The sequence below is a fragment of the Corvus cornix genome, chromosome 2 (assembly GCF_000738735.6).
Source record: "Corvus cornix cornix isolate S_Up_H32 chromosome 2, ASM73873v5, whole genome shotgun sequence".
Taxonomy (NCBI): Eukaryota; Metazoa; Chordata; class Aves; order Passeriformes; family Corvidae; genus Corvus; species Corvus cornix.
The window spans coordinates 64,161,876-64,180,058 of NC_046333.1; the positions used below are offsets into that span (position 1 = coordinate 64,161,876).

At 42.3% G+C, this 18,183-nt stretch overlaps 1 long non-coding RNA gene across 1 annotated transcript in view; it reads right to left on the bottom strand.

The window, feature by feature from the left end:
* Positions 1-1,893: 1,893 nt before the first annotated feature.
* LOC120409679 overlaps positions 1,894-18,183 on the bottom strand; it is a 160,190-nt gene continuing 143,900 nt past the window's right edge. Inside the window, exons 8-10 of the long non-coding RNA XR_005601425.1 lie at positions 11,866-11,964; positions 2,545-2,627; positions 1,894-1,972 (exon numbers count right to left, since the gene is read on the bottom strand). This is a non-coding gene — a long non-coding RNA (uncharacterized LOC120409679). The remainder of the gene's footprint in view (positions 1,973-2,544; positions 2,628-11,865; positions 11,965-18,183) is intronic.

Genomic DNA, 18,183 nt, shown 5'->3' on the forward strand with positions numbered 1-18,183 from the left:
ATTTACACCAGGGACCAACAAAGCTTGGCAGCACACTGCCAGGGACACCCAGCAACAGCAAATTCACAGAATCATGAAGTTTTCAAGATAAACAGGAAAGAGAGATGGGAACTGGAGAGGACATGACATACTTGCCCAAAGACAGAAGCTGGCTATCCCATAATCTTGGAAAGGTAAAGCTCCTGCACTTACCACATATCCCCTGGTATTTTCAAGCTAAACTGCTAGCAGCAAAGGCCCCACTCTATCCAAGACGTTGTTTAGCACATACACTATGAAGGAAATGTTGAAACACAGTCTGGTGCCTTCCACAGGAAGGAGCTACCAAGTCTTTAACCCTGCTGATTGGGTACGGAAAGGACTTGTCTCCATCTCAGAGGGCTGAAATGGGACTAGAGAGACTGCCTGATCAGGTGGTGCTGCTTCAAAGACTATGTCCACTGGCACAGATAAATCACTTAGCCTTTGCAATAGTTTTAAGCAGCTTGGTCTATAATAAGCGTTGCCTGTTTAACACTGAAAAAAAAACGTTTTCTATGCACAAGACTAAAAGAGACAGACGTGTGTTCTCATCTGTTGCATGCACCCTGAAGTAAAAAAGAAGTCTAACTTTGTTCCTAGAAAAGAAAATCTGGCACAGCAATCTAAACCTGCCTCGTGTTTGCTAGAAGAGTATGAGGACAACTTTTTTTCTTTTAAATAAAAAGTCTTGCATTACCCTCCCTTCCTGTTCTAAAATTTCTTCCAAGAATATCTCTCTTTCATTTCTAGGCCAATTTTTATGATATCCAAGTAGTTATCACAACAGCACTATAAAAGCACAACTCTCCAAGGTTTATTCAGGGCAGACCTCAACCAGACTGCCAGTTTTGCAGAAGTTTGGTATGACCAAGGACTCAGGACAGTAAGATACAGAACTCAGCATCAGTTAAACTGTACAGCAACCTCTGCCAATCATCTGTCCTCAGTGAAACATGGACCAAGCTCTCCTTTGAAACAGATTCAGGGATCTCAGCGCTGAAAAAGGCCAAATGCACACAAATCTGTCCACAAAGAAATCACTGGCAAAATTCCCCTCAACTGAAACAAGGAAATACCAAGTCTTCGGTAGCACTACTCAGTCATTCTTTTTAGCCTGGAAACAATGCACTAGCACTTTAAATGGGGATTTCAAGCTAGGTGAAATTGAGTTACCGATGCCCACACAGGATGCACACCTTGGTCTACAAGCTGGCTCTGAAAGTATAGGCCAAAAGCAAGCAAGGGAAACCTCAGCACAAGTTGTTTCAAGCTATGGTCTCATTAGCTCAACACAGAGGCTTGAAAGTGCACACAAAAATTGGAGTCAAGGGGTTTTGGATCCACATGCATACGCTACATATCAAAATACAAAGATGCACACATCCCAGTGCAAAATTTCACACCAAAACACCAATAAACATGCTTTTTCTTTAAACAGAGGAAACAAAAAAATATTCTCCACCAAACATAACTGTGATGGCAACTTAGACGAACTACCATATTGTAACACAGGCTGGCAATCTCACTAGCCTGAGGTGCACAGTGCAGAGATGCTATGAAAGACAAAATTACACAGCTTAAAAATTACGTACAAATATTTCACTTGAGGGAAAGGAGAAGATCACAGAGAGACAAGACTTGGAGGTAAAGGGTAGGAAAAGGACACAATACACAAGAAAGGGACAAGACTGGGTTGTTTTTAGCTTAACACTTGCCATTTCGTGAAAAAGCAAACGTGACTCATAGTAAAGGTAACTCAAAGTGTGATGTGACTGCAGTGGAGAGCTGAGAAGACCACACTGAATGAGTCAGCAGCACCGATAAAAAGGGTGATAAGAAGCAGCAGATGGGACACGTCTTTACTAAAACCACCCTGCAGGACACAGACCTTCTTTCCTCTAATGAAACAGTGGTGCCAAGCTGCCACACGCTGGCTCATACACTTGCGATCCTGTGAATCAAAGAACGCCACGCACGGTTAGAAAAGCAGCAGGCAAACAGCTGCAGACAGATCCACATGCAAAAAAAAGCACAGAAAGCAAACCAACAGCACCGCCCCAACACTCACACACCCTAATGAGTGCCTGGGACACCACCCTCCAAACCACTCAGGCGGCGGGGTGGGGAGGAAGAGAAGAGGGGAAGGAAGCTGTCGCTGGGATCATGGCATTCAACCTGGCCGACGGCCAGCTTTTCCGTTCCTGCTTGTCAGACTTGGCCTTCCTGGTAGGTGCCGAGGGCAGGCGGCTGCAGTATCCCCCCCAGCCCGGTTCTGGCTCCCCTGCATGCACCCGCAGAGCCCGGAGGCAGCTGCAGCTGGACAGCTCGTACGTGTCTCAAGAAGCTGAAAGGGCAGCCGGGGCTATTTGCAGAACTACACTCCAGCTCGGGTGGCAAAACTCGGGTTTAAAGCTCCATCCTTTTGTTCAGGGTTGCAAACCCTGCTTTGCTGCAAGAGCAGAACACTTAGCCACACGTTCATGAGCAGCAGAAACCATACAGTCATATGCAAGGCCACATTACCTGCAAAATGCAAATGCTGCCCTGACCACATAAACAACCTGCAATGGTGGTTCCTCACTGTCGGGATCCTTCCACTTCTGAACCTGGCCAGGAAAGATGAAGGTCCTCTGTCACAAGCTCAGAAGAGGATAAAGACATAAGGCAAAGCTCAAATCACCTCTCATCTCACTTCTTGGATGAAGTAAAATTATACCCTGCCTGTGAGGGGCAAGATGGAAAGTAAAATGCTCTATTTTTAGACACAAGATCCTGCTTCATCAGGTTCATCTAATTTCTAAGAAACAAACTTTGGCAAAGGTCTGCAGCTGAAGGGGGTGAAACATGACATATAATTTTCTTTTAGTGCAGCTCATAGCATGACTAGCATAAATCTAAGGAAATCTGCTTTAGCCACATAGATACACCAGCTGTTTTATTTGGGATAGTCCCTATATTTTAGCAATATATATATATAGAGAGAGAGAGATTGTTTTTCCCAATCTGTTCTGCCAAAATAAGCATGTTATGTCCAAGCATTTCAATGGAGTTAGAAGGTGTGTCTATTCCCCCTGCTCCAAACATCCTTATTTATAGATTTCAAAATTTGGCAGGTACACCAAGGAAGAGCAGTTGCTGAGCCGAACACACTCTGCACAGCAACAGATCTGTTGTAACAGATTACAGGCAGAGAGAGAGAGACAGGAAAGTGTTGTACTTTCCTTCTTTACAGACGTCCTTGCTTTCAAATGCAGCTTTATGGAGATAACGACAGCAAGGACTTGTCTAAAATACAGCTGGACTGAGAGCCAAGGCTCACTGCAGCCCCACTGACAGCAGAGCTTGGCTATGCACTTTGGTCATGCACTTTTCTAACCCAAGAGTGTGTATTCCAAGAAGTAGGTAGAGGAACTGCTCCCCTACAGTCATCAGGAGCATTAGTGAAGGGGGAGGGTGGTCAGCCTGTATGAAAAATAGTAAAGTTAGTTTTCATTTCCTGTCAGTTTAAATCTTATCTTAGAAGCTTCATTAGCTGATATTTTCTGGCCTGCGTGCAGTGAAACTCCTTTTGTTACTCACTCACAGAAGGTCCCCCTTAGTGGCCTGCAGTTAAGTGTCTGTGCTCCTGGAATCCACCCTGCCCTGCCCACCATTCGAAGGCTGTAGCAGCCAGTGAATCAGTCTGCAACCACAAATTGTTGTGTTGGCCTTCCCCTTGTAAGTCTACAAACAAACATACTCCTGATTATAGCATCCACTGGCAATCTGCTAAAAAAAAAAAAAAAGCAAAAAAACCCCCAAAACCAAAAGATAAATGCACAGGATTCATGGAAGCTGATGCACAGTTTTTCCCCCAGTTTAGTCTTTCCATTACCCCTTGAAGGGTCTTGGCCATGCTGAAACACCCTCATGCACATTTCACTGCTGGGTTTCACACTTACTGATTTGCTTTGAACTCATGATGCAAGTGCTTCTATTTATTCTGCAGATGATTCCTGAAATCAGTGTGCCATTTGCATGTGGACATACAGTGTCGACTAACCTGATCACAGTTAGTGACAAACTGTGATCAGAACTCAGATGCAGACTCAGTGAGGACTCCCTTGTCCTCAGCCTGCAGACAGTGCTGCACCTATGTAACTCCCACCACAGGGCTCTCAGGCCCCCAGTGCAGAAACTGCTCAACAGTGACAAATGGATGACAAACCATGACTGAGAGTTCTGCAAAAAGTTTCCTCATCTCCCAGCCACAGCCCCTGGCAATACACACACTTCTGAGCATCGCCTTTCTAAAGGACCCATCAGATGCACTCATCCCTCTAAGCTGAGCTGCAAGACGCAGTTAGGCAGGGGTGACACCCTGCATCAGAGGGAGCTGAGGATGATAAGCAAGGAGAAGAGAAGGGAAAGGTACAAGTGAGGGAGCACAGAGCTTATGATGCTAAGAGTTAACCAGCACAGTACATGCCAGGAGCAGCAACTTCTTCCCATATGTGAACTCTGACCAGGAGCAATGCTGGGATGAGTGTGCAGCCAAATCATGGCTAAGGGAGATGGAAGAGAGGCAATCACCCAATCCTCCCCCCATACCCATCTCTTAAGATTTATCTCAGCACCACATTGTTGATTCCTTCCCCAGTTTCCAAGAACTGACTTTCCTATACACACTAGAGAAAGAAAATTAGTTTTCCAGTATCTTCACTTCCAGCTGGTATTTGCAAAGCTCTCCGAGAACAAAACTGCCAGATTCCACAAGTGATCAGTGTTATCACACTTGATCCATATGTGCCTTGAGCTCGCTGCCCCCCATGGGACCAACAGCCATCACTGCCTTTTCCTGGAAGAGATTATGTAGCATATCAGAAAACAAAATTACTAACTTTATTCCTAAAATCTCTCAACAATCCTCAGTCTCAGTTCCTCATTTACAGCTGGATGAATCTGAAAGACAGAGTTACCTTTGCAAGATCCAAGAATATGACTGGGAACATAACAGCAAAGCCTCAAGCTCTGTTCTCCTCAGTCTGCTACACAACCCTCTTCTCCCCCTCTGGGCACAGTGGAGATGGGTCACCACCTTCTGCATACAGGCTAATATATGCAAGTGATTTCTTTCTCATGCATTTATGTATGTAAATTAAGACATATTCTAAACTAGGTTATGAAAATGCATATTACATTCAAATGCTTTATCTATTGAAACTGTTAGAATTCGGGGTTGTTGTTTGAGCAACATTTAGAGAAGGCTGTGTTTCCTGCTGAAGTCACAAAGAAAGTCAAACCTCAAAACTGCTATCAGTTACTGACTACACTTTTTAAACCAGGACTGCCAGACAGCCTGCAGGAGCTTGCAGCAGCAGAGTCTTCTGCCAGGCCAGGGAGGGTATCTGTCATGCCTTTCATTTAGCAGGCGGAGTTACCAGCTGGCTCAAACAAAAGAAAGAAACTGGAAGTTGTAAATGTAAGAAAATAGGAGTTAAAATAATTTCTTAACAGTAGTGATATGCAAGAGTTCAAGATCTATGATTCCCAAAACTCTTATCTAAGATACTGTGACCAAAAAACCAAATTTGACTTAATAACTACAATTAACTGTTCCTTTAAAAAATTACTTAATTTTAAGGCAAAACAAGTTGAATTTTTTTCTCTTCTCCCCTCCTATTTTAAGGAAGCATTCAGTTAAGTTTGACAGAAATGTTTCAGAATCTCCTTTTAGGGCATTTTTGCTGAAGGTTTATTTTAATGTGAATATAGCCTGATACAAGTTGCATGCAAAAATCTAATCTAGTAAACAGTGAACAGAAATTCGCACACCACTGATTAAAAAAAAAAATAGAAAAATTAGAGGCCCACAGAAATCTATGTTGGAGCAGATTACTGGTAGAACATCTGTAGAAATATAATGTAGTACAAGTTTAAAAAAAGATATATGAAATAATTTCAAGTACTGAAAGCATTCTCTTGTTTAAGGACTATAACCAAAAAGAGTAAATGCAAAGCAAGATTTAGAAGCTGATGATTTCTGTAAAGCTCTCCTGATTGCTGATTTTAGTCACAACTGAAATCAGCAATTTAAATCCCCTGAAGAACTTCCACAGGAAGAGCAGTGCTGATTTATTTCTCATGAGATGGGACACTCAAGATCATGAAGAACGTTAGTTTTCTGATGCAAAGCAGATACACTGGGACAAAGACAAGTGCACACTACTATTCTGTATTTAAAAAAGGCAAGAGACTAAAATATATGCACGTATGTGCACATGTGAATACATGTCCTCATTTTGTTATCACACTCGATCAGGACACAGACCTGCATAGCAGCAGACTAGGAAGAGGAAGCTTTTGCAAAGAGGTAAAGGAGCAGCAATTCTTGAGTGCTCAGGGCAGCCCTTCCAGGTGCCAGGAGCACCAGGAGTGGCTCAGCAGCAGGTCCTCTTGGCGTATGCACAGCAGTGCAAGGCCACAGCTGCAGGGCCAGGGACACGAATGCATGGTGATGTCTGACCACTCGGGGTTAGTGTGGATACTACCCGGATTATGATAAGCCTTGCTAAATCCATGCTGGGCACATGGTGACTCTGCACTGTCCTCTGTCAGTGCTCCTAGGCCCAGGATGAGGGTGACAAAACATCCCTCAGGGCTGTCAAGCCAGAGGCTGCGCTGAGCAGGACACAAGGAGCTTGGCTGCTCTCATCTGGAGGCAAACGGCTTTCACAACTCGGGGAGCTCTCCTAAGGGTGTCCTGTAACAACTCCATCAACCCAGCTTGTTCTCATGGATTATAGCACCACATGAGACCTCCTCTTCCCTGTCATGCATAGCGACAAGAACAGGGGAAGCTGTGTTTCAAAAAGAAAAGTACATTTTTGTTCTATAGCAGAAGCAGAGTTGAAAAACTTCAGGGGACCTGCAGAAACTTTCAAAGTCATAGAAGTGATCCTCCAGTGAGGAAAAAAAGGATTAAAGTGTCCATGGGGACACCAAAATCCATTTCTCAAGGCACTCAATGTAACAAGAAAATGGAGAGTAACTCAGATATAGACAGCAATGAGGTAATTAAAGCTTAGTTCTTCCCAGCTTGCTCCCTACTCCACATGAAAGAAGCAGACAAGTGCACACACATCAAGACTGAAAACACAACATCATGCTCCACTGTAAAACTCCCGTGCCTCACAGAGTACTGCTGGCTTTACTATGGCCATGCTATGTACAATCAATAACAGGTACTGATGGTGTTTGCACACTATTTCAATAAGCAAAGCCAACCAACATCACTTCCTCTATTTCTGTACAGAGTAAGATATTTACAGGAACAGCCTTTTGAAACGCTCCAGTAAAATTAGCTTACTCAGATTTTTTTTTTAAACTAGAACAGAGAACAGAAGGGTATCATCATCATTGGGTTTTGTGCATAAATCAGCTGTCTATTTACCACTGGTATGTTGCAATAATGAATTGCCACTATCTCGTGGGGTATTTGCTAGGTTATTAGATTACCTAAGTTCAGGGAATTAAAAAAAAAAAAAAAAATTCTTCATTATTTCCTGGGAAACGACCTTCAGAAGCATGTATTCCACCTCCTTTCCCAAAGCAATGCCCAAAATATTCCTGTAGGAGGTTTGTCTGTTTTATAAAAACCTCCAGTGATGATGCTTCCACAGCTTTCTCAAAGGCAAATAACTGCAGCACCAAAATACCCTTATAATTTCAAAGCCTTCTTAAATGTTTACCTAAGTCTTGCCACCTTCATATTCAGCTCATTTCTTTTAGTCGTAACCCCAAGCAGTCAGGCAATACAGTTTATTCCCCTCCTCCTCGTAGGAACCTTCCACATACTTGAACACTACTATCATGTCTATTACTGGCCTTGTCCCTTGTAGACTAAACAATCCCCATTCTTTCATCTTCTTTCCCAGGTCATGTTTTCCAAATCTTTCATCATTTTTCCTGCCTTCTCCCTGGACACCATCCAGCTGGCTCTTGAGTGTGCTGTGCCCCAAACTAGGTATTAAGCCATTTCAAACACTGAGTGGAGTGGGCGGGTTATTTTGTGCCTTTTCTTTACACACCCTAAAACAGTGCTTTTTTGAGGAACATGGATGGGGAACCCTTGTTCCTTGTATGACTGCATGACACCTACGGTCTCAGGTGTGTGATCCCTTTCCCTCTCAGATGCACTGTCCTGCGCACACAGCCTGGGAGGATTTGAGCTGGGACACTTCCCTACAGGCATGGTCACCATCTCAGGGTCAGAACCGAAGTGGGCAGGGGATCAAAAAAAAAGCTGCCCACTCAGAAGAGCACAGGCAGCCCAGGTCCCAGGGGAGAAGAGAGAAGGACACATCACAGATTGGTTTTCTTGGTAGTCTGGGAACCAGCTGTGATTTTTTTACCACCCTATTCAACCAAACCAGGCCAAACTGCAACTTAAACACGGCCCAATACCAGCTCACAGACCTTCTTCTGTAGAACCATTACTGAGTCAGCCCCATTCTGTCTCATGCAACTGGATATTTCTACCTCTCTATAGCACTTTTATGTTTGTATCCTAGCTGTTTTTCAGGTTTTTTTCCCAAACTATTCCTCCAGTTAGCCAGGGCAGCTCAAAACTTTCATCCTGCCTTCCAGCAAGCCTGCAGCCCCCCTTCACACTTCTTATCCTATGTAAATTTAACAACTGCTCTCTCTGCTCCATCAATCATTTCAGTAATGAAAACAGTGAGTATTACCAAAGCCAGGACAGACCCCTGGGGAATCTCACTCACTCCAGTCTTGAAGTTTACAGCAAACCATGAATAACTACTTTGACTAGTGCCTGGTGAAATGCTGTGCACCCACATTACAGGCCAGCTAACTACACACCCAGCCTGCCTCAAAGAATGCTGTGTTAAAAAGCAGCCAGAGCCCCCCATCAAAGAGGGAGTAATTTCTGTCAGACAGAGGGGTCCAATTACACTGTCATAGGCACTGTTGGAAAGTCTTTGCTAAGCACTGCCATAAAAATGTAATGCATGCTGATAAGAGGAAAAGGAAGGTTGATAACCAACCTTTAGCATGACAGGAAGAACTTCACCAGAACTGAGACAGCAGGAGCCTCACTTTGCTTCCAGCAAAGGAGAGACTTGAAGAAGCAAACTGAAACGCAGTATAAAAATTACAGGAATTTTGTGCCTTCCATCAACTGCTGACGACTTAACTGTTAAAGAAAATACTATCACACAGGTGTGGTTTAGTTTGGCTTTTTTAGTAAAACCAAAACATTTTCTTAGCTCTTCCAGATGTTTTTTCAAATTGCATTGTTTACTGCTCCCTAACAGCCTATTCTGCTCAGAGATCACAAACAAACCAGACAGAGAGCAAAGACCATGGTTCCCAAAACCCTGATAAATGCTTTAATCAACCACTGAAAACATCCCCAGCCCTGTGCCACCACTAGGAGAAGCAAGTGGCAGTGGCTGGTGCCTGAAACGGGGAGAAAGGGTAAGTTCCATGGAAAGTGAAAGGTGAGGCAGCTTTCCAACGCTGGCTCCCTCTGCTTGCCAAAATAGCAATGCCCAGCCCACGCCTCACTCCTACTTCTGTGGAAGATGCGCTTGCTTCCCAGGAGAGTTTACTCTCGCAATGCAGATGTGCTTCACTGAGGCAATCACACTCTGTTGCGTAACAGAACACAGAATTAAACAGTGTGTGCTGTTTGGTGCATTTTTAAAATGTACACCACAAGTTACTGCGGAGTTCAGTTACAGTGCCAAGAATGTTAACACTGATTTTAGCAGGGAAGAATACATCATATCCTCCCTACTCCCACAGCTTACTGGAGCCGTAATGTTGCAAAATCCTCTTGTACGTGTCAGTAAAATACAAAGCCACACATCTGTGGACTTTCATTTTGATCTTTGGTGACTGTGGGTGTTGTCACCTTGGGACCTAACAAAGCTGCACCAGTGGCAAGCGCAGGGTGGCTCTGGGAAGAACCTGGCAGGTGACTGCACTGAGGTGCTCCAGCTGAACCCTTCATCCCATGTCCTACAAAAGAGGGGTTAAAAAAATAAATAAATAAAATCACAAACAGAACCCACAACTAATCATTTCTAGTCCCCCCGGTGGACAAGGAGGAACAACACTGCAGATGCTGCCATACTTTGAGTAAGAATATACATACATTTAGATTCTTCTCTGTTTCCAGGAGTTACATAATGCCATTCATCTTCAGAGGAATACAGGTCTTTTCTAAAATACATCATGCATAACCTAGTTTTCCACAGCAGAAAACTCACCAAGGGAATACTGTTTGCTCATACCAGAAAAGTATCCCAAAATTACAGTAATTTATAGCCTCATTATCATTGACAAAAGAAATAATACTATTCTCTTCTGACAAATATCAGTACACTGAAAAAGTAATGAATAAATGTCTATAAACAGGTATCAAATAAAGCAACTGTCAATCACTGCAACAAAACTTTAATTAAATCATATGTTAAGCAAAAAAAAGTAAAAACAAGACATATAATCTGAAATCAAAATAAAAATCCGTCTATCATGCCAAAGCACAATTCAGAGCACTAAAATACCATAACCTGTTAAGTGATCGGTCATCTAATTGTTAATTGTAAACTTCCAAGTTTACAAAACAAACATACAGATTCAGCAAAGTACTCTGCCATGTGCCAAAGTACATCTGTATTTTAGAAACATATTTTATGTGACTGAGTTTAAAACTCTGGAACTGTTCATGTTCATGTACACCTCAACCAGGATTTCTTTTTTTTTTAAGAGACAGAAAGTGATCTGCACTGTTCACATTTTAGTATTACAAATCAAATCAGCATTCAGCCTAAGCTGAATACATATTTCTGGAGACACATCAGAAAGGACCCTGAGGATTAGTCCTAACACAAAAGGATGAGGGAGTTGCTTGCTGTCATCCTGCCAATTTTCCAGAACAGAAGAGTTAGCAAATGAGGCATAAAAGGATGTGAGCAAAGAAACTTATACCTGCAAAAAATGCTGAAGTATCAGGTGTGCAAGAAAATGACAGTAAGTAGTATCAGGCCAAATCACAAGAACTGCTGACCAGCTGAAAGTCCTTCTGGCTTCAGCTGGAAGTACTTAGCACCCTTAAGACTAATTAAACTTAGAAGCCATCCTAAATTGATGCTACAAATTAAATTTGAATATTCAACACTTAACTTTTTACAGCTCTGACCTTCTATTGCAATCAACATAAGGCAGCAGCACTAACTGAACCTCTACTTACGTTAAAGAAAATCTTCCCGAGTGCCTCCATATCTGTTATTGTAAAGAAATTGATACAGTCCTCTCTCTTTTATTCCTTATAGTGATAGTGATAGCAATATCAAATATACCTATCCTACTGCTGTAGGGGAAAACCCAACAAGTTCCCTTCTTGGTCTCTGAAAAATCTCTCATTAATGCAGCTGGTGGCTTTCCGAGTGCAAAGACAAAGGGGGGGCATTGTTGAAGTGTGTGGGTGCACACACACACACATGCAGGGCAAGTGCTGAAGAAAGAGGCGTGCACTCTGCAGCGCAGATCTCTGAACGTGAGTGCAGCAGCCAGCCCCAGTTGGGGCAGAGGAACAGCCATGTTAAGGTAGTGTTTGAGTCAGCTGCGCACTTCCACATCTGCCAAAGTGGGCTAACAGGTTTCATATGGCAAAGACTACTTCCGGGGGAGGGGGAAAGCCAAGGTGGGGATGAGGAGCTTCACACTTGCCTGGGGATACCTTCTAAGTCACTATAATTATTCTGATACGTAAGATTTAAAAAAAAATCAAAGAAAAATAAATTAATTAACTGAAGAAAAAAAGGCTTAACTTACTGAGTAAGACACCACTTTAAGAGGTTTCCCCACTTTCCCTGCTCTAAAGCACTTCAGAAAAATTCAGCCACTGAGCTACTGCTTTTCTTGACCTTTTCACTGAAAGAGAGCAGAGTAAAAACAGGAAAGAGCTAAAATGATACGCATTAAAGATGCTTCATGTTAGGAAAGTCTTCTGAGTCAATGTTGCGAATTCACTCTGTGTCAGATTTGTCAATATACTGCTTGCTAAAGACTACCTATTAAGAGCAGCAGCAGTCAAAGCAGGCGTGTTGCCTCTCAGCTGTTGCAGCAACACCGTACACACCATATGATGCAGCTATGTAGCATTTGCATCTGGTGCTGGTTTTCCACACCCAAAAGCTCACTTCATGTCTTTGGATTAATTTGTAATGCCCTGAGCCCCAGGCAGATTTGCTCTGCTGATTTCCCTTTTCTTAACAATAACACAAATAAACATGGAAATAAATCTATTGTCCGAGGAACCCTTCCACTAATTCTGTTCTTTGATGGTTTGGTTGATTTACTATGGCGAGGAATCAAGAGTGAAGTGGATCGTAGCTTAATACTGAGTATGGTTAATCTTCCCTTTGCATAATGCTGGTACACTATGGCCCAAATACCAGAGATTTATTTGATGTGTACATGCTTTCAAGCATTAGTAAACAAGTTGCAGCCCATTAGGAAAGAAGAGCAGATCCAAACAGTGGTGAAGCTCTTTATGTACTAGATTGGCACTGGCAGTGGAATATACTTACATCTGCATGTGCACTAGCTTTAAAATTCTGGACACTATTTCATCATTTTTAAACTATAACTAAAAATATGGCTGAGATCACTTCCCATGTCCTGATGCACTGTTGCCTGAATCACAACAAAACTGAGCAAGAAAGACACAGTCTTCTTTTCCTCTTTTTCATCTTTTAATTGATTTTATTCCTCGTAACATAACCAAAATGAGGAAGAACATATACTAGAGCCTAAAAAATCTACAGACACACTAATTCCCATGAAAAAACAAAAAGCTTCTCTCACTTCTCATTTCTTATTCTTCCATTACTTTGAAGAACATGTTATAGAACACACAGAAGTACTCTATGAAACATCACTAAATTTTTTACTTTACTAGACCTATCAAATACATTACAATCCTACATTCAATAACTAAAATATTTTTCTTGTTGTTCATGTACAAATTAAATTTGTTTCTTTCGAAGCTGGCCTTAAGAGCAAAGTATTAACTTAAAAATTAATTTTAATAATGAAGTTTCAAGCAATGTACAGTGGAAGCACTTGAAGTGCACAAAAGTTACTTGCATGTGGCAATGCTTCCTGGATAAAAGACTCAGTGTGAGTCTACATTATTTGAACACACACAGGCAAAACTCACCCAAGCTGTAATGTTAGGTATCAATAAGTCATTCTCGCAATATGGTGCGTCTTTCCTACCTAGGAGAAGAATCACAATCCCGTACTCAGGCACCAGCTTTAGAGTATGGTACCTAATTCCTTGCACTCTCACATACATATGTGATTTTCAGGAAACCTCCCAGTGTTTATAATACATTCACTGACCCCCCCACATAGGCTACAACTATACACCAGCCATCACTGGCCTAGATTTTATCCTGTTCTGGGCTGAACACTGACTTGGGATGACTCAGAAACAGTTGCCTCTGGTTTTTCCCCACTTAATAAGTAAAAAAGCCACAACAGAGACAGAGAGAAATTCAGAGCTGGAGGCAGGAAGGACTTTTCAGACAGCAATTCCAAAATCTCATCTGCAGAGGTGTAGAAAACGTACACTCCTGGAGCAAGCTCTTCAGATAAAGCCTCAAATCTTGGTGGCAACTATCAAATGGACACAAAAGTATATGCCTACAAAGGAGGTGCTGTGAGAACAAACAGATCAGTGACTGAGAGACGTCAGGATACCACAAAAAAGTAACACAGTAAGAAGAGAGGATGCCAATGTCTCAGATAAGCAGTTATAGCCATGTTTACTTAAACTGTTCTGCTGAGCTGTTCCCGTTTCAGGCAGAAAACTTTGATTTAAGGAAGAGACTTGCAGTTCTGTCTTCATATTTTTTTTGCCTTCAAAGCATGAAAGAACTTCCTTTTTCAAAACCAGTTTAACAAAGTTTACGTCCAAACCCTCTCAGTCCCAAAAATGTCAGATCTGAACTCTATTAAAAGCAGCAGTTAGTGCAGCCAAATGCTCCACAGCATATTTAATAGACTATAATATTTCTAATGCCTTACTGCCTGAAGTCTATGATCTGGAAAACCAGCCAAGCACACCCACCCAAGAGCAACGACTGCTACAGGGAAAACTCGTATCTACCTGTGGTACTCTACCACCACTGGCATGAGCAGACCAGGGACTCTCCAGCTGCAGACAGTGAGCACACAGACCACCTCTCTGGCAAGAGGAAGCCTGAAGGAAGCAGACAAATTAGAAATGAAAGTTGTGCCAAGCATGTAAGCATAGAGCTACTGTTTCAAACTTCAAGTCTTGCCGTTTTATGGATATGTTTTATTACTTGATTTTATTGGACCCTTCTTCTTCTAGCCTACTGCTTCCCTTATATCACTTACAGTTCCTCCCATCCATTTCTGCCTCACATCTTTCAGGCTGGAAGATTGCCCAGATCAGCTTCCCCAGTTCAACCACTAACTCCCTTGATGCCAGTGAGGACCAGAGTAGGCATCTGCCCTGAGCTCAGGTATGAGCACCCTCCTGGGCACCCAGCAGTATTTTTCCCTGGCCTAAAGGATGCTTTCAGAAAAGCATTTTGATGCAGATTTCACAGTTGCCAGTTGTGACACCGGAAAATAGAGTTCATGCCGTCTCCTGACAAAACACCATGCCGCCTGTTCTTCCATATAAGGCATACATGTAGGAAAGTAAAGTATCTTTTCTAATAAGTTATGCAAAGAGAAACAGCTTCCTGGTACCTATTACAGCTGACTGGGAGCTAAAATGATAGTAATTATACTGTTCAGTTGAATTCCAGCAAGGTTCCATGAGTCCTAGCATGAAGAGCTCTGCCTGAGCAAACCCCCTGTCAGGCCCCTCCCTGCAACCACATGTGGGCAAGGCCCATGCCAGTCGCACCCAGCCTGGCACGGCCTGCTGCTCCTCCTCTGTCACCCTGTACCACGGCACCAATAGCACAGGACAGGAGCAAGGCTGTCCCCATCTGAGCCAGAATTTACTCCCAAATCAGGTTTTCTAAGCATCAAAGCTGCTGCTGAGGAGCATTTTCCACTGTCTTGCCAGCCTGACTGCTCAAGATGAAGCAAAGGTATGGATGACTCTGCAGTTCATTCCCTGTTATCACACCAGTGGGCTGATGTGGATTCACAATGAAGCAAGAGAAGCAGCATGCTCAGATATGAACGAAGCTGAACTTTCAGGAATGGTTTCTCCTGTTTCAGGCCCATCTACCAGGAGTACAGTGGAAGTTTTAAAGAGCAGTCAGAAATAGTTCAAGAAAAGGGGAAAAAAAAAGGATTATTTGCCTATATTTAAATAATGAAATAAGGCATTTTTCACTTCCATGCTTCAGTATCTCAAAAATAGGAAGGGAGTGTTATCATTTACTACAAGGTACAAGAAATGAATGGATTCTGACAAATACCAACAGTATCATTCCCTTTCATAACAGAAACAAGCAGAAAACATTTTACTCCAAAGGATGAGTTTTCCAGAAAGCTTTCAAGTTCTCTGAAAACAGCCATAACTATAACACTGCCTGCAGAATGTTTGGTAACTTTATCAAAGATGCTCTCTGTTAAATATTAATTTTTATATAGATTCACTTAGCTATCCTGCTGTGTTTTCAAAGGCAGCTCATTTAACTACTTTATTGGATCAGTAAGGAATTTTGGGTATCAACAACTGCACATATAGTCAAAGAGAAAGAGGCACTAACTGACTCAAAATGGGCAGGGGAAAAAACAAGGAAAATGACACTAAAATGAAAAAATATAATTAATATTCTAAAAAACAATTGGCATACCAAAAAGATAACTTTTATGATCTCTCTTCACCTGCAGAAAGGCCAAGCAAGCTTTCAATCTTTTTCCACTTGCAAGGCCCTTAAGATTTTTCTGATAAAAGTGAAGCCCACCATAGAACAACTGCACCAGCTGACAGCCAGCTTTGCTTTCCTGAGTCCCTGCTCTTCAGAGGCAGGCTCCAAGTCAACAGGTTCACAGACCACAGTCATGGTCACTACTGCCACCACAGAGTACAAACTAAAAACCACAAGTACACTGCAAACGAACACTCTGCTGCTCACAACCTCCAGTGAGGGCCGCAACATCCTGAAGGAACATTCCCGCCTTTATGCACACGCAGTGCAACACTCTTGTATCCAGTTATCTCTAAGGGGCAACTTTCCAAAAGGATAGAAAAGTTTAGGTAATAGACACTATGCAACATTTGAGTTGTATTTAAACAAACGCCGGGCTTAGCAATTAACTGCCCTATTTTCCAGGTCTCCTGAAACTGTGCAGAAGGTGAGCAGGCTCACAGGCAGTCCCCACATCCCTCACTCCTCTTTCAGCCCCAGGCCCCAGCTGCACCACTGGCATGGAGCACCCACAAGCATATGCTCTCAGGATAAACCTGACCCTGCAGCAGCACAGAGCAGCAGAAAAAAAAAACCCACAAGGAGCAGCTGCTGCAGGGGCAGATGGGAAAAATTAAAATCTGGTCACCTGCACCCAGGCAGTTGCCCATCTCCGAACAACACACAGGCCCTAGTTTCCACAGTTTGAGGTTAAAGAGCCCCAGCACTCCCATAATCTACCCCCAGAGCCTCCAAAATGTCCCCCCAGGAAAGACATCTGCCAGGTTTGAATCCCCTACTCCCAAGGGTTCATATGTAACTACACAGCTCTGACCAGAGGCATGAGCAATTTCTCTCTCCTTAGCTAAGTGATGCCAGGTGAAATTATCTCTGGATTGAACTGCATAAGGCTCTCTGGTCCTGCCTGCGTCTCTTCCTAGCTGTTCCTCAATTTTTCCAAAAGGCAGGGTAATGAACTGCACTCAAGGGGACACAGCATTCAGGTAATGGGCTTTGGTACTTCACATATATTAATCAACAGGACAGTAAGAATGGTAAAAAAATATTCTGGGTCACAGTCCTGACTATAAGATTTTAAAATCACTAGCTATGAAATTCACGCTCCAAATGGCTAAAGATTCATCTTTGAAAGCAAACATTTAATAATTATCTAGAAGAGGAAGGTTGTGGTCAATTACACCTCAGGGTACTTCCAGAAATGACAAGTATTTTAAAATGCAAAATCAGAAATTCTGCAGCATACTGAATTTGAGTTATCTACTGAACGTCCTGGCCATATACCATATTGCTAGCAAATACCACAGTGCAAAATGGTTTTTTTTAAGAGTACCTTTTCCCCCAGTTATACATTAGAATGCAGTTTAAACAACAATACAAAAAGCATGTCATACATGGCATGCTTTGGAGCAGTTACCATATGCTCTGTCAATAATCTATGGATTAATAGGGCCCTGATGCACAATAACATGTTGGCCACTCACAGCTCCATGGAGGATTATTCCATTCACCATGACAATTAGCTGACATTTAGGCTTATGTCACAATTTTTCAGTCACACTTTTGTGTTGATCAGCTCAAACATACTACTCTTGGGGTTTAGGGTTTTTTGTTTTTCTTATTTCTTTAAAGGTATGATCCTAATTTCATTAATTTGCACTAACATCAAGGAAGCAGGTTCAAACACTAAATCAGAAGATAAATGCTATCTTAACAATTTACTTCTATGTTCCTTTGAGCAACTATACTATAATTTTTTTTTAAATTAATTTAACCTATTATTCTATCACTGGCAGTAGAAGTAGCCAATATTCTAGGAAACAGCTGAAGAAATAGAGGAAATATAGGGTGTAAAAAAAGTAATTTGTTTCATTATGATTACTCTCATTTTGGGCTGTCTTTCTGGGCAGTTCAAAATCAAGACACTTTTCTACATTTTGGCATGGGGAGCAGCCAATAAAATAGATCTATATAATCATCTGCAGCAGCAACTCATCTTGTAACCGGCCAAAGTCTCACAAGTATTTTATTTTCTTGGGTTTTATTTAGAACAGAGGTCTGAATAGTCAGGTCAATAGCTGGCCACAGAATAAAATGTCATTTACTAGTTATAGCCTAACCTAAGGTGTAGGAGGTACACCTTCCACCCTGTAGCTCTAGAGGCTCCCATACAATCACCCACATTTGTGCCTGGGCAAAATGACTTTGAAATAAGAACACA